The following is a 13,039-nucleotide window of genomic DNA, read 5'->3' as shown; positions in this document are numbered from 1 at the left end:
TGCAGGGATTTTTATTTATCAGACCTGCCAAAGCCTGACTCTGCAGCAGAGACAGGAGTTCGTGCACAGGCCTCAGAGAGCGAGGCTGCAGCAGCACAGAGCAGCTCTCTCTGGGTGGCCTCACTGGCACGGACAGAGCAGCATCTGCCAGTGCTCATAGCTTCACCAGGCACTGCCACACAGAGCAAACACGGTCCAGAAAGCAGGGCCGGGATTACAGCACAGACTCTGCGTTGGTTACAACTTATTCCTGCTGCCTTATTTCTCTTCTTCCTAGATTTACTTGCTTCGTCTACCTTTCTCTGCAAACTAGACTCTGTTCAGCTTGCATAAAGTAACAACTTGCTTTTTAATGAAAAAACTAACTCTGGCTTAAGATATGCTTAAGCAGAAAAGTAAATTTTAGTGTCCTGAGAGCCAGTCATGATAGCACAGCACAGAAATACTGGCTATGCAGCTGCTTTCTTGTCCTGCATCTGCCTTCTCAAGAAGATTTTTTAACTTAACAGTTACTGAAGCATACTTTGAGATTCAAAGACATCTCATCTCTGAGATGACCCTGATCAAATGAGAGCTCACATTCTCTGTAAAGGCACGGGGGTGGGAAGCAGAGGAAATGCAGACTAGATGTGTGCTATAAATAACAGTACCTTTCCTAAGGATACATCAAAGCTCCCTTCAAGACAGCTGGTTACACAAAGGCTGTGCCAAACCACAAAGGCAGCAGACATTAACTCTTGCTTTTAAGGGTAGTGGGTGCTGGCACAAATTCTGTGCCTTTAGACCCCCCCACAAAACACACATTTAGCAGTTGTTAAATACTTCCAAATTCGGTGAGTTGCTAACAGCCTTTAATAGTGCTTGAGGTGACTTGCTGTCCTTCAAGGGAGGCTTATTTCCCGTTCTGCTCAGAGATGATAATACCAGTTCTCATTCGCATACATACTTTGCTTTCCAGAAGCTGATGAAGTTTTGAAACTCTTGTCCCCTTTTTTTTATCCTGAGCACAGCCTCGCTACCTGGTGTGTACAGAGAATTCCCACACCAAGGTGAGGTAGTTCTCTTTTTTATGGTAGTTTGTGCAAAGTAGGGAGCTTGGTGGGAACCCACACTTTGTGTAAATAGGCACAATTTCTACATTTTAACAAACAATGGCATCGACACACATTGGTTCCAGATTACACTAATTTTTCATTAACCAAACCCTAATTTACTATCTATATCTCTTGCTTATTATTCTAATTCTTCTTCCCCCCATTTACTGCTGCTTAGTCCAGTTGACTTCACTCCTAGTGGCTCTTGTCCAAGCAGCCTATTCATTTCAGAGTAGCACTCCCTTTCCCTTAAAACAAAGGATTAGCCAAGCCTATAAATTTCCACAAGTTTCACAATGCAACTACTCAATCACCCCTGCCAAAGGTATAGCTACTGATTAACAACAAAATAATTCCCAAGTTTGGATCACATCCTGGATCACATCTTGGACTAGGTATCACTTCAGCGAGTCTGAGGCAAAGGAAGAAGCTCAGGGCTGACAGGGTGATGTGGAGGAGCCAAAGGAAAGCACAAAGGGCAGATTGTATCCTCATGGTGGATGTCCCTCTGCCTGACCTGTGAAGATCCACTTGCTGTATGCACAGGGAGGAAAACCAGGCTGGACACAGCTCTGGTGAAAGCCACCATGCCCACAGACACCTGTGCCTCCCCCAGCACAGAGCTGAAGATCTGGGACATGGCACAGACATCGGAGCCCCCACACCCCCCTTTAAAACGATCAGCGGCCTCTCTTCCACAAGGCCACCCTTTAATCTTGCTCCAGGCATTAGCAAAGGCACGGCTCCAGTGCCATTACCAGCATGCAGGGGTGCAAAGCCCAAAGGCTCAGCTGCCTCTGCCCCTGGAGGCATTTCAGGTGCTCTGGGCTCAGAGAAGAGCAATTCCTTAGGAGGACCAGGGAGAACCCTGCATTTGGATCTGTCTTTGCTTCAGACATTCAGCTCACAGATCTGTGTTATTGCTGAGACTGCAGGGACATTCCAGGAGCCCTTTGGCCAAACAAACACAAAACTCTCTGCTCACACAAAACTGATACAAGTCCTAGACTTAAGTGTTGCCCATAAGCAACTATGAAATATATGGCTTTTTTTCCTCTCTCCACAAAACCTTCCAATGCTTTCCTTCTTTACCTTCCACATCACAACACTTTGCTAGGCAAATTATCAGTTCATAGGTGGCAGTGTGTAAATTCTCACAATAAAGGGATGCAGCTGCCATTTATGCTAAATGATCACAAAAGCCTCAGCTGTTTTCCTCCTCAAAATTCTAAGCAAGCCTAACAAATGCAGGCTTTAGGCAGCAGAGTTGTAACAAAAGCATCTCCACTAATATTAGCTTCCTGAAACTGTTATTTTCATTGTCAACACATGTTCTTTGCTTCATTCATAAAATTTTTATGAATGGCCACAGTCTAGTGGGTGGACTGGAAAAAAACAGCCTCAGTTTATTTAGTATGATAGAGAAAATGCACCAGAAACCCATAAACTTATCCCCATTATTAAACAATAATTACCATAGAATTTACAAATACTTTTAAATAGTAACCCCTTGCATATTGGAAACAAGCAGGAGGAATTCCCTTGTGAACATAAGTCAAGCACTTTATTAAATGAATTGCATGAGGAATTTTTTTAAAAGGTGTCTGCCAACAAAACCAGAGCCAGGAAGGCCCCACTGTCTCATTTTCCCCTTTTTAAACAATGAAACTCTACTGGCAATCAGTGAAGGCATTCTAGTTCATACTCACGTACACAAAAGAAGAACCCGCACATCCCCCTGCAAATTCAATGACAAATAAGCACACGGAGTAATGGATTAAAGGCTCCCAATTGAATATGGGAGTAATTTAACAAAGCATCTCTCAAGCAATGCACTGATTAGTTTCATCATTCATCTAAGCAGAAATAAATCATTGTCATCAGTTAAAAGAACATTACACATACTAACAAAAAATAATTTTAGATAATGCTACTCTAAATCACTTGGATTTCATTGTTAGGTTGTCAATGCACTAATTTTTTGCCCACTCACTGCCAAAGACTTTAATCAGAAACCAGGTTCTTACTGGAAAAACAGGATAAACTACAGTATTCAGCCTCTGCTTTAATGCTGAAGATACAAAAATCATTGAAAACGCTGAGGACATAAATTAGAATAATTTATCTTTTAAATAAGCCTTTTGAACTGGAAAGATGCTGTGATTTTGCTGTCCCTTTGGAGCAGGCAGCATCATGATGAGGAGGGCAAGGCTGTAGGGAATTCCCCAAGGAGCCAGCTGAACCTGGGTGGCAGTGGCTCCTTCTCCATTGTCCGCAGGTCACGTTTGGGCTGGTGATGCCACCCACAGAGCTGTGGGACACGGCAGCTCTGGCACAGAACACGTCCGTGCCAGGGAAGGTGTGTCCCAGCAGGGAAACGGGGCCTCTGGCTCTCCCGTTTCCTCCTCCCCAGCCAGGTGCAGGAGCCCAGAGCAGGGAGTGACCCAGGGGCAGCAAGGGAACGGGCACAGCATCAATCACAGGCTGGTTTGGCCTGGAGGGACCTCTGAGGTCACCGTGCTCCAGCTCCTCTGGGCAGGAACACCTTCCAGCAGACCAGGCTGTCCAGAGCCCCATCCAAGCCTCCCTGGCCTTAAGCACTTCCAGGGATGGGGCACCCACAACTCCCCTGGGCAGCCTGTTCCACTGCCTCACACCCTCACAGGAATAAATCCCAAATTCCACATATCTAGGCTACACCTACTCTCCCTCACTGGAACAGGTGGGACTGATTAAAATGTGATTATTACAAGAAGAAATGGTGGCAGTGACCATGAAAGAAGATGGAGATCCCACATGGACCTCCAGCTGATTTTGGCACTGCCAGCTGGTACATGCTGAAACCTGAAGCTCGGTGTTTGCACCAAAGAGGAGCTGCCCAGGTGGGACAAGCTCCTCTGCAGGTGCCCATGTCTCAGCCACGACAGCAGTGTCTTTATTCAGCCCTCTGGTGGGATCCACATTCAAGCTTCTGCAAGCTTTGTGCTCTCCACAAACATCTGCTTTAGGCAGCACTGCTCTTCACAAGATTAGAAGCTCAGGAGCTATCTACACAGGGAGCACTAGGAAGGCTAAATGCAGTGCAGTGCTGCTGCAGGAAAGGCTCTGCTACTCCAAGGGATCCATGAACTGAGAGCAGCCACACGCTAAAGACAGAGAACACTTTGCAACATTATTCACAGAAAGCACGGAGCAGCAGTGACTAAGCTGGCAGGCACTTGGAGTTCCAGCTGCACTTTAAGTAGGAACTTCAAAATGGTGTGATCTTTAACAGCTTTCTACCCAGCATGATGTCACTGCAAGGGAGCACTTGCTTGGAATTAAAAGAATGTTTCACATTGCTGATGTGACATTTAATTCAATAGAGTCAGCCTCCATACAGCCAGGACAGCACAGTGTGGGGATTATGGAAAAACTAAGCCAAAAAAAGCACGTCTGTAGATGGGAACAGACTACTGACTGCATATCATAGACAGCATTTAAAATAATGAATGCTCTGGCAATGCCAAGGGCATCCTCCCTGACAAGGCAAAAATAATAAATAGGTGAGAAACTCCAAAGATCTGCAAGATTTCTGGATCCAAACCTTACAACCTGCAATGCATTAGGACCCCAAAATTTAATTAAAAATTACAAAAATAAAATATCATTTGGTGATATTGTGGGGGTGGGGAGGGTTTCTCTTATTCCAGGAGATGTTACAGCTTCCAACATCTCCACAATTGGGAAGCCTCAAGAAGAACTTACGTTGCCTCCTAAATAGCTGCATTTGAATGTTCTGTGGAGTCACCCAGCCCCATGTAAATGGCAGAAAAAGCAAAAACAGCATACAAACTCCTCGAGGAGCAGCATGACCAGAAGCCATAAACAGCTGCCTCTGCTGGCTTCCCTTACCCTTGGGTGCCTCCTTGGATTGATGCAGGCACTGCCCAGGTTGGCACTGGCACCAGGTGGCACAAAGGCACAGCAGCCATCCCAGCTCTTTCTCCCCTGCTGCTCAATCTGCTCCAAGTCTGAGCAGAGGATAAAAAGCTGTGTAGCAACCCGTAAACACCAGGGCTGCATGAACAAAATGCTCTAAGCCTAAGGCAAAAAAATGCACCCAAACCTTTTCAAGTTGTGGCTGTGTGTTGCATGGAAACAAGAATGAACACAAATCACCCCTTCTGGGAAAACTACTTTTGTAATGTCATGTACATCTATTAAACAACACAAGTAGTTATCTTATGATGGTTTAATGAGTTTTCCTGCAGGTCTGGGAAAATGCAGTATAAACTTCAAGGCAGTTAATCTCCTGCCTCCCAGTGCACAATATCCTGGCTGAGGAAGCTTCTCTCTGCAGGCACACACTAACTCTCATGCACAAAAGCCTTCGTTAAAGTAAATAACTGTTACGTTCCAGGCAAAGAAACGAAGATAAAACCAAATAATGTGACTGCCAAATGACAAAGTCCTCCAAGTCTTGCCTGCACATTCTCCCCCAGTGATTTCAAGGTGCACAGTTTGAGCAGCAAGCAGAAACCAGAAGGGAACAGGGAAATTGCAGGGTATCTGCTTACTTATGTCTGGTGTAGGAATGAGTAAAGAACGTTGAACTGTTCTCCTGTGGCAGAGTGGGACAGCACACAGTCAGCAAGGAAGATACCTGCAGATTTTGCAAGACCAACTATTGCTCAGGAAGGAGCACTGTTTACTTTTCCCAGTTTTACTAAAGGTTTGTCAACAATCTCATGTTCCTCAAAATCTTATCAGCAAGACACAGTATCTGCAATAAATAAAGATAGTTTCAGCTCATAAAAAATAAAAAGAGCTTCCAATCCTAATTGCAGAAAGGACAATAACACTTATGGAAATCGATCTCTGAATTCCTGATCCCATTGATATGAATATGCAGATACAGCAAAGGTAATTAGTCAACTTCCAGAGGCATTAAAATATGGATTTAGATATCATGGGAGGTATCAAAGTAGCAACACACTTCCATTTTGACAGAAACTCAGACAATGAACCTCTACAAGGAAAAGATCCTCTCATCAACAAGTGACCCTTGCCTTTCTGTTACCTCTGAACAGTTCAGATGAATCACTGACATCTTTTGAGATTCACTGGTTAAAAAGACAAGTAGCAAGGATGGAGCTGTCCAGGAAATTCGAGCAGAGTTTAAACACAGAGATTGGTTTCTCAGCAGCATGGAAAGACTGCTGATGTTAATACTTGCACACTTCCATTTTTTTCTCCTCTATTAATGAGAAAAATTAAGCCTCTTAAGAAAGTTTCACTTACCTTATTGATAAGGAGGCAAAACCTAACTTTTAAGACAAATTTCAGACCTTGAAAACGCCAAATTTTACAACAGATATGGAGGTTATTTAACAATGTATCAGCCTGCATCTTACACCTTTATTCTAGCCTTCATGCAGAAGCACATGATCCCGATGATGTAAGTGACCAGACACGAAAAGCTGACACAAAGGCCTGAAAAGCAAATAGCACACAAGAGAACAACACAGAGACCTTCAAGGACTCCACATCAGGCAGTGGTGCAGGTCTGCATTTTCAACACTTTCTTCAAGCCAGTCTTTCTGCAGAGAAGTAGAGCCAAGGTTAAAAGCCCTTGCTGGAAAGCCAGAAAGGAGGTCAGCAGCATCAAAGGATTCACACATAATGAGTGACTACCAACGTGCTTAAAAAGCCATGTTTACCAAATAAGGAAGCAATTAGAGGGAAGCGCAGTACCTTGTAATGTCATGTCTAAAGGTTATGAAAACAAGTTTAGAAGGCCAAGGAGGTAAAGGAGAATAACTACTGAAATTACAGAACCAATGAAGTTTCCATTAGCTATTTATCTTTCTGGTAATGAAAAGAGAACTCCTTAAAATGTATTATCACATAAAAGGCATGAGAATAATTAATGAATAGCTTATCATGACTGATTTGAATGAACAGCAGTCACTTTTACATCAATAATAAAACACTTAGCAACATAAGATTAAGTGGGGAAGGATTAAGGATATTGCTTCCCTAAAAAATAATCAGAAAGTGCAATTTTTTTGCAAGCTTACATGAAGCCTTGTCCAGAGAAGAGCAATGGAGCTGGGGAAGGGTCTGGAGCACAAGTCCTGTGGGGAGCAGCTGAGGGAGCTGGGGGTGCTTAGCCTGGAGAAAAGGAGGCTCAGGGGGAACCTTCTCACTCTCCACAAGCACCGGCAAGCAGGATGCAGCCAGGTGGGGGTCGGGCTCTGCTCCCAGGTGAGGAGCTACAGCACAAGAGGAGGCGGCCTCAAGCTGTGCCAGGGACGGTTCAGGTTGGAGTCAGGATGAATTTCTCCGCTGAAGGACTGGCCAGGCACTGACTGGAATGGGCTGCCCAGGCAGGTGGGGCCATCACCATCCTGGGGAGTGCTCAGGAAACACCTCAGTACTCAGGTCTAGTGGACAAGGTGGAAATCATTCAAAGATCGGAATCAAGGCTCCTGGAGGCCTTGTCCAACCTAAACGGCGCTGTGATTCTGTGAAAGTACTTGGGGACTCACTCCCCTACTGAGAGTGCACCAAACAGGGAGGCCAGGCCTGAGGGGCCCAACCCAAACCAAGACAGCACAATTGCACATAGGATCTGAAACCTGACCTCAGACAAAGGGCTTTCCTCACTGACTCGATGCTTCTCTTGCTTTCAGCATCAGAGAATTCAGAGAACCCGGGGCACCTCTTGCCACAGCCGGGTCTCCCCGTGTGTGCAGGACCCTGGACAGCGCCGGGATCCGCCGGGCCCGGCCCGCCCTGGCCCTGGACAGCGCCGGGATCCGCCGGGCCCGGCCCGCCCTGGCCCTGGACAGCGCCGGGATCCGCCGGGCCCGGCCCGCCCTGGCCCTGGACAGCGCCGGGATCCGCCGGGCCCGGCCCGCCCTCAGCCGGGGTGACTGCGTCCCTCAGTAAAGAGCCCTCAGCCAGGCGGGGCCGCATCCCTGAACAAAGGGCCTGAAACAAACCCTCTGCTCCAGGCTGTAACCTGGAGAACACAACAAACAGCTTCAATAAAGTGCAACTCCCTCCTGCCAGCTGAACAAACAGCCATGGAAATGAAGTTCCAGATGGAATTCCTCCAGAGAAAGGTGGCTAAGCATTGGCATGGACTGCCCAGGGAGGTGGTGGAGTCACCATCCCTGGAGGTGTTACGGAATGACTCAGTGCTAAGCTTTAATTGACAAGGGGGTGATTGGTCAAAGGTTGGACTTGATGACTTTGGAAGTCTTTTCCAACCTTAATGATTCTATGGTTCTGTGAAATCACAGTACCTGACAGGACACCATATTATTTTGTTATTTTTAAGGTATTGTCAGACCCAGCAAGTAGGTTTTGAGCTTCCTATCAAGCTAAAACCAGTTTTTCACTTAAAGCAATTCCCAAACCTGCTGCAAATCCAGGGCAATTTAATAAGCATCCAGAGCAGCAGGAAGCTGTTAACACCACGGGAATGGATTGAATACTCCCTGAGTAATAAGCACTACCCAACATCAAGCTACCTAAGCCTAGAGCCTTTCCCTCCACTTTGTTTTTGGGGCCTGCTTCAGCCCCAGTTTAATGGCCAGGCTGAGGAGGGACAGCTTCCTAACTGCAAACATTTGAGCCTTGTGAGCTGGAAGAGGAGGGGGTAAAGGAGCAAACAGCTTGGAGTGTACCAGCAGGAGTACCTGAGCCCCAGCAGGGATGAGAGGCTGTTAATTAGGCTCATGCTGAACCCACTCTCAGTACCTGCTAACAGGTAACAGGAACACTCAAACACCACGGCTGCAGCTCCCATGCAGCATTTCCAAAGACATCCTTAGCCAGACTTATTTCTGTGGCTGAGAAAGTTACTCCATTCTGCCTCTTATACTCACTCTGCTGCTTTCCTTTTGATCCTGTTACCAAGATATGTCACACAAGAATTGTCATCCTCTTTCACCTTTTGAAAACTGAGTTGTTTGACTTTGATACTCCTTAAAATTAAGCTTCTGAATTTTCCTTTAGCTTTCTTTATTCACATGATGGATCTCATGGAAGACACCACAGGTTGGTTGGTGGCTTTTGATAAGGGATGTATAAAGTCATAGAATGGCCTGGGCTGGAAGAGACCTTAAAAGGTCATTGTTTCAACACCTTCCACTCTCCCAGGTTCTCAGAGCCCCATGCAACCTGGCTTTGAACTCTTCCAGGGATGGGGCATCCACAGCTTCTCTGGGCAGCCTCTGCCAGGGCCTCAGCACCCTCAGGGTGCAGACTTTCTTCCTAATATCCAGTGTAAACCTACTCTCTGTTAGTAGGAAGCCATTCCCTCCTGGCCTGTCACTACACGTAACTGTTCCCTCTGGTTTCATCTTCCCACAGCATCTCTAATATTTTTTTTAGAGTTCTCTAAGTCAATTAAAGAGATACATTCAAGTGTTGCTGCTTTCCACACATGTCTAGATAGTCTTTAAAGGGCAGGCAAAAATGATTGGAAAATGACTTTCTGAATGCTGTACAATATATTCTTTCTCAATTTCGTCCAGCCAAAAAGTCACACTTAGGGAAAATGTTTCTCCCCCAGGCATAGAATCTCTTATAATATGACCTGTAATTAGAAAGTCAGATTAGGCTCTTTCTTTTTTGCATCACTAGTAAATACTCTACACAAGGGGACCACCTAGACCTTCCATTTTTGTCTTGGTCCTCTGACAATGCCATTCATGACACCTGCAAACAGCAGATATTTGACCACCCCACTGCTAACAACCAAGTTAGCAACAATATCGTGCCCTTTTTTCCCCCAGTAAATAAGATTTCAGTGACTCTAGAATATGCAGAATAAACAGATTCCTTTTAACAGCATCCCCCTTGTAGTGTTACTTACATTTTCCTGCCTTTCATCATAGATCTGTACTCTTTTCACCACAAACAAATGTGACTCTTGGACTGCCAGAGCCTACCTATCTTCTTTTTCATTCAGCTCCTCCTTTTTGTCAGCAAAGCAATGGCACATTTGGGTGTTTCATGTCACAGTTAAATCCCAAAGAGAAGAACAACTCAGAACTACTGAGTTTCATTGAGCTTTTGTATGAAAATCTTGGAGGCCTGTGAAACTTGTAATCTTTCATAAATCAAATCCAGATTCAACTGAAAAGTGTATGTATATTAATAAATTAATGGCCTGCATTTTTCATTCATGAAATAGTTTAGTGGCAAAGCCTCCACTTAAGCAGTGAGAATTTTCAAGGTTTCATTAAGCCTGAAGAGGACACTTGTAGACACAACTGACTGGCAGACTCTGCACTCCAAATATTCCAGTGAAGAGGAGGTTGTTTTACAGCACTTTGCTAAAGATAAATTAGCAATGATTCTACATCAGAATTCAAAATGGGCAAGTCTTTCACAGCACGTTTGGCAAAGTGGTGGGTCATAGGCTACACTGTTTTGTTTAAATCACTTCTCCCACTCCTACTTAAAATTCAGACATCCAAACTCAATACAGCAAAGCAATCTCAGCAAGAGCTCCAGTGAACTTGCAGTAATTCCTGAGCACCAGGACTCCCCACAAAACAAGCACAAACCCCACATGTTTCAGACAGGGGCTCCACTCTGTCAGTCAGCCAGGGGTGCAAATTGAACATTCCCTCAGCAATTTCCCTCTCCAGCCTCAGACACTGAATGCCACTCACCCCAGGGCACGGACCAGGGAACAGCTCCTCACAGTTTGGTATAAAAGGTGAAAAAATCCCCTTTCCAAGAGCACTGCATAGCAGCATGCAAGGTTTCTCCCTTCTCCCAGCTGCCACACACACAACCTGTTCCAAGGATGAAGGCACACAGGCAGACAAAAAAAAGGGCTTTTTGTCTGGCTGCCTGTAGCAGAACAGGTTGCTCTGAAGGACAGACCTCTAAGGCAAAAGTTCACACCATAGTCAGATAAAAGCCCCCTGCAGTTCCTAACATGAAGCATGTGTTCATATGAAGAAATATCAACCCCTAACATGGGGAGTTTTCAACAGACAATTCCTTGGCAGATAGAATATTTTCAGTTACTTCCAAAATGCTGAATGATGCAATTGTATTTTCCTATGTATCACACACAGAGATCTAAAAAGAGAGGCCACAGCAACAAAAATGCAATTAGACACCATAACATCTGGGAATAAGCAATAAACAGAGAAAACAACAAACTCCAAACATGAATGAAAAAAATACTGCCATGATTTTATAATAAATTTATGAGAAGAGCAAGTGCTCAGTGCTGACCCAGCAGATGAGGTAATTGCCTACACAGCTGATTGGACAAGCATGAACTCATTTTCTCTGAACACTGTTGTAATTTATATCCATTTTCACAGCCACAGCAGTGCCTTAAAGAACCTAAAGCACAAGGGTAAAGCTCAGTCATTCAATTAACAGCCCAAGCAGCTGTGATGATAGAAATTAAAATTATTTTCTCCATAAAAATCTGTAATTTCTACAGTGAATTTTAAATTAGATATATTCTATGTATGAATTTCAAATCGAGGATAACTTGGGCTAGCATTTCTCAGGACTCTGATTACAATCTGGATGTGTGCTATGTGTAATTTCTGTTTTGGCTGTTCACAGCTTTCCAGGATTTGGCCTGGGATCTGATCTCCCAGCAACCTTTCCACGGCGCTCTAAGCACAGAATTCCAAACCCCAGAGAACCCACAGGCTGCAACACAGCCTTGATTGCATCTGCTTTGTTTCCTGTTCCTTCCCTCAAGTCCAAGTTTCTCTCCTCCATCCAAATGAAACTACTGCAAGTCCCAAAAGAGTGGGAAGAATATTAAAGTACAGCATAAATTGCTCTTAACACACCAGCAAAGACAAAAATAATTTTCACTCAGCTCATCATTTTTGCAGAGACAGCTTTTTTATCCCTCGAATAAGTAGCTAGACATCCACTGAAGGCAAAACAAAGACATGGCAATCAAAAGACAAATTTGGAATAAAACCTGCGGTTTTTAAATTTACTCTTTCTGACAGGAATTTGGAGTGCACTCACTGCAAGTTAAGTGGTAGTTAGGCATATGTTAGTGAAAGGAAGAAGACTCTGAAAGCATCATTTCAGAGAAAATGCTTCTTGAAAGACTATGAATTCTGGTGGAAAGGCTACTCATCAAAGCCAAATGCATATCTTGCACATTTCTACAAGGTGTACTGCATTTAGCTTCTTTGAAAGCACAACAGGGTGTTAACATATTTTCCAGGAGAAACTTGCTAAATTTACAGGGAAAAGGGCTATGAAGTGACTGACTTGGATTGCTGCCAAGTCAGGAATCCTGCACAACTTATGTTTCCCATATTTACTCAAATTTTAAGGAGATCTCAAAAAGGAACCCCACCTGACCCGCTAACGAGATATTTAACAAAATAATTTCCAGGGTTCCAAAACCCTGCTCTGCACAGCATTAAAATAACATCAAATTGACTTGAAAACTCCACAGACAAATGTCATCCCGATATGCTGATTGAGAATGGAACCAGAGTATTTCTGTGGTCAGAAAAGATGAAAACAGCACAAAGAAACAAACGGAGGGAGCAAAGGAAAACATAATAACAGAATACTTTAGGATGGAAAAGACCTCCAAGGTCATCAAGTGCAACCTCTGAGCCATCACCAGCTTGTCAACTAACCCAGGGCACTGAGTGCCACATCCAGCCGTTTCTTGAACACCTCCAGGGCTGTGACTCCAGCACCCTCCTCATCATCTGAGGTCCTCTCACCACTGAATTTTACTGGATAAGACTAGAAGCAGCTGTGGCTTAGATCAGGCAAATACAGCACATACCAAAACCTCACACAGGCATTTAAAACCCCAAAGAACTGTGCACTTTTTCATTCAGCTACGGCAAAGCAAACAAATGATGCCCATCCTATAACCTAGTTCCAGCTGGAGGTCTGCTCTAGGCTACAGAGTCACAGTC

The 13,039-nt window shown here is 44.6% G+C and overlaps 1 protein-coding gene across 1 annotated transcript in view; it reads right to left on the bottom strand.

The window, feature by feature from the left end:
- Positions 1-13,039, bottom strand: part of ST8SIA1 (ST8 alpha-N-acetyl-neuraminide alpha-2,8-sialyltransferase 1) — a 111,148-nt gene that overhangs the window by 56,053 nt on the left and 42,056 nt on the right. The gene's annotated exons all lie outside the window — the stretch shown is intronic.

This window comes from Molothrus ater, chromosome 5 (assembly GCF_012460135.2).
Source record: "Molothrus ater isolate BHLD 08-10-18 breed brown headed cowbird chromosome 5, BPBGC_Mater_1.1, whole genome shotgun sequence".
NCBI lineage: Eukaryota > Metazoa > Chordata > Aves > Passeriformes > Icteridae > Molothrus > Molothrus ater.
Note: the sequence above shows the minus strand (reverse complement) of the source record. Positions and strands in the feature narration are given on the sequence as shown.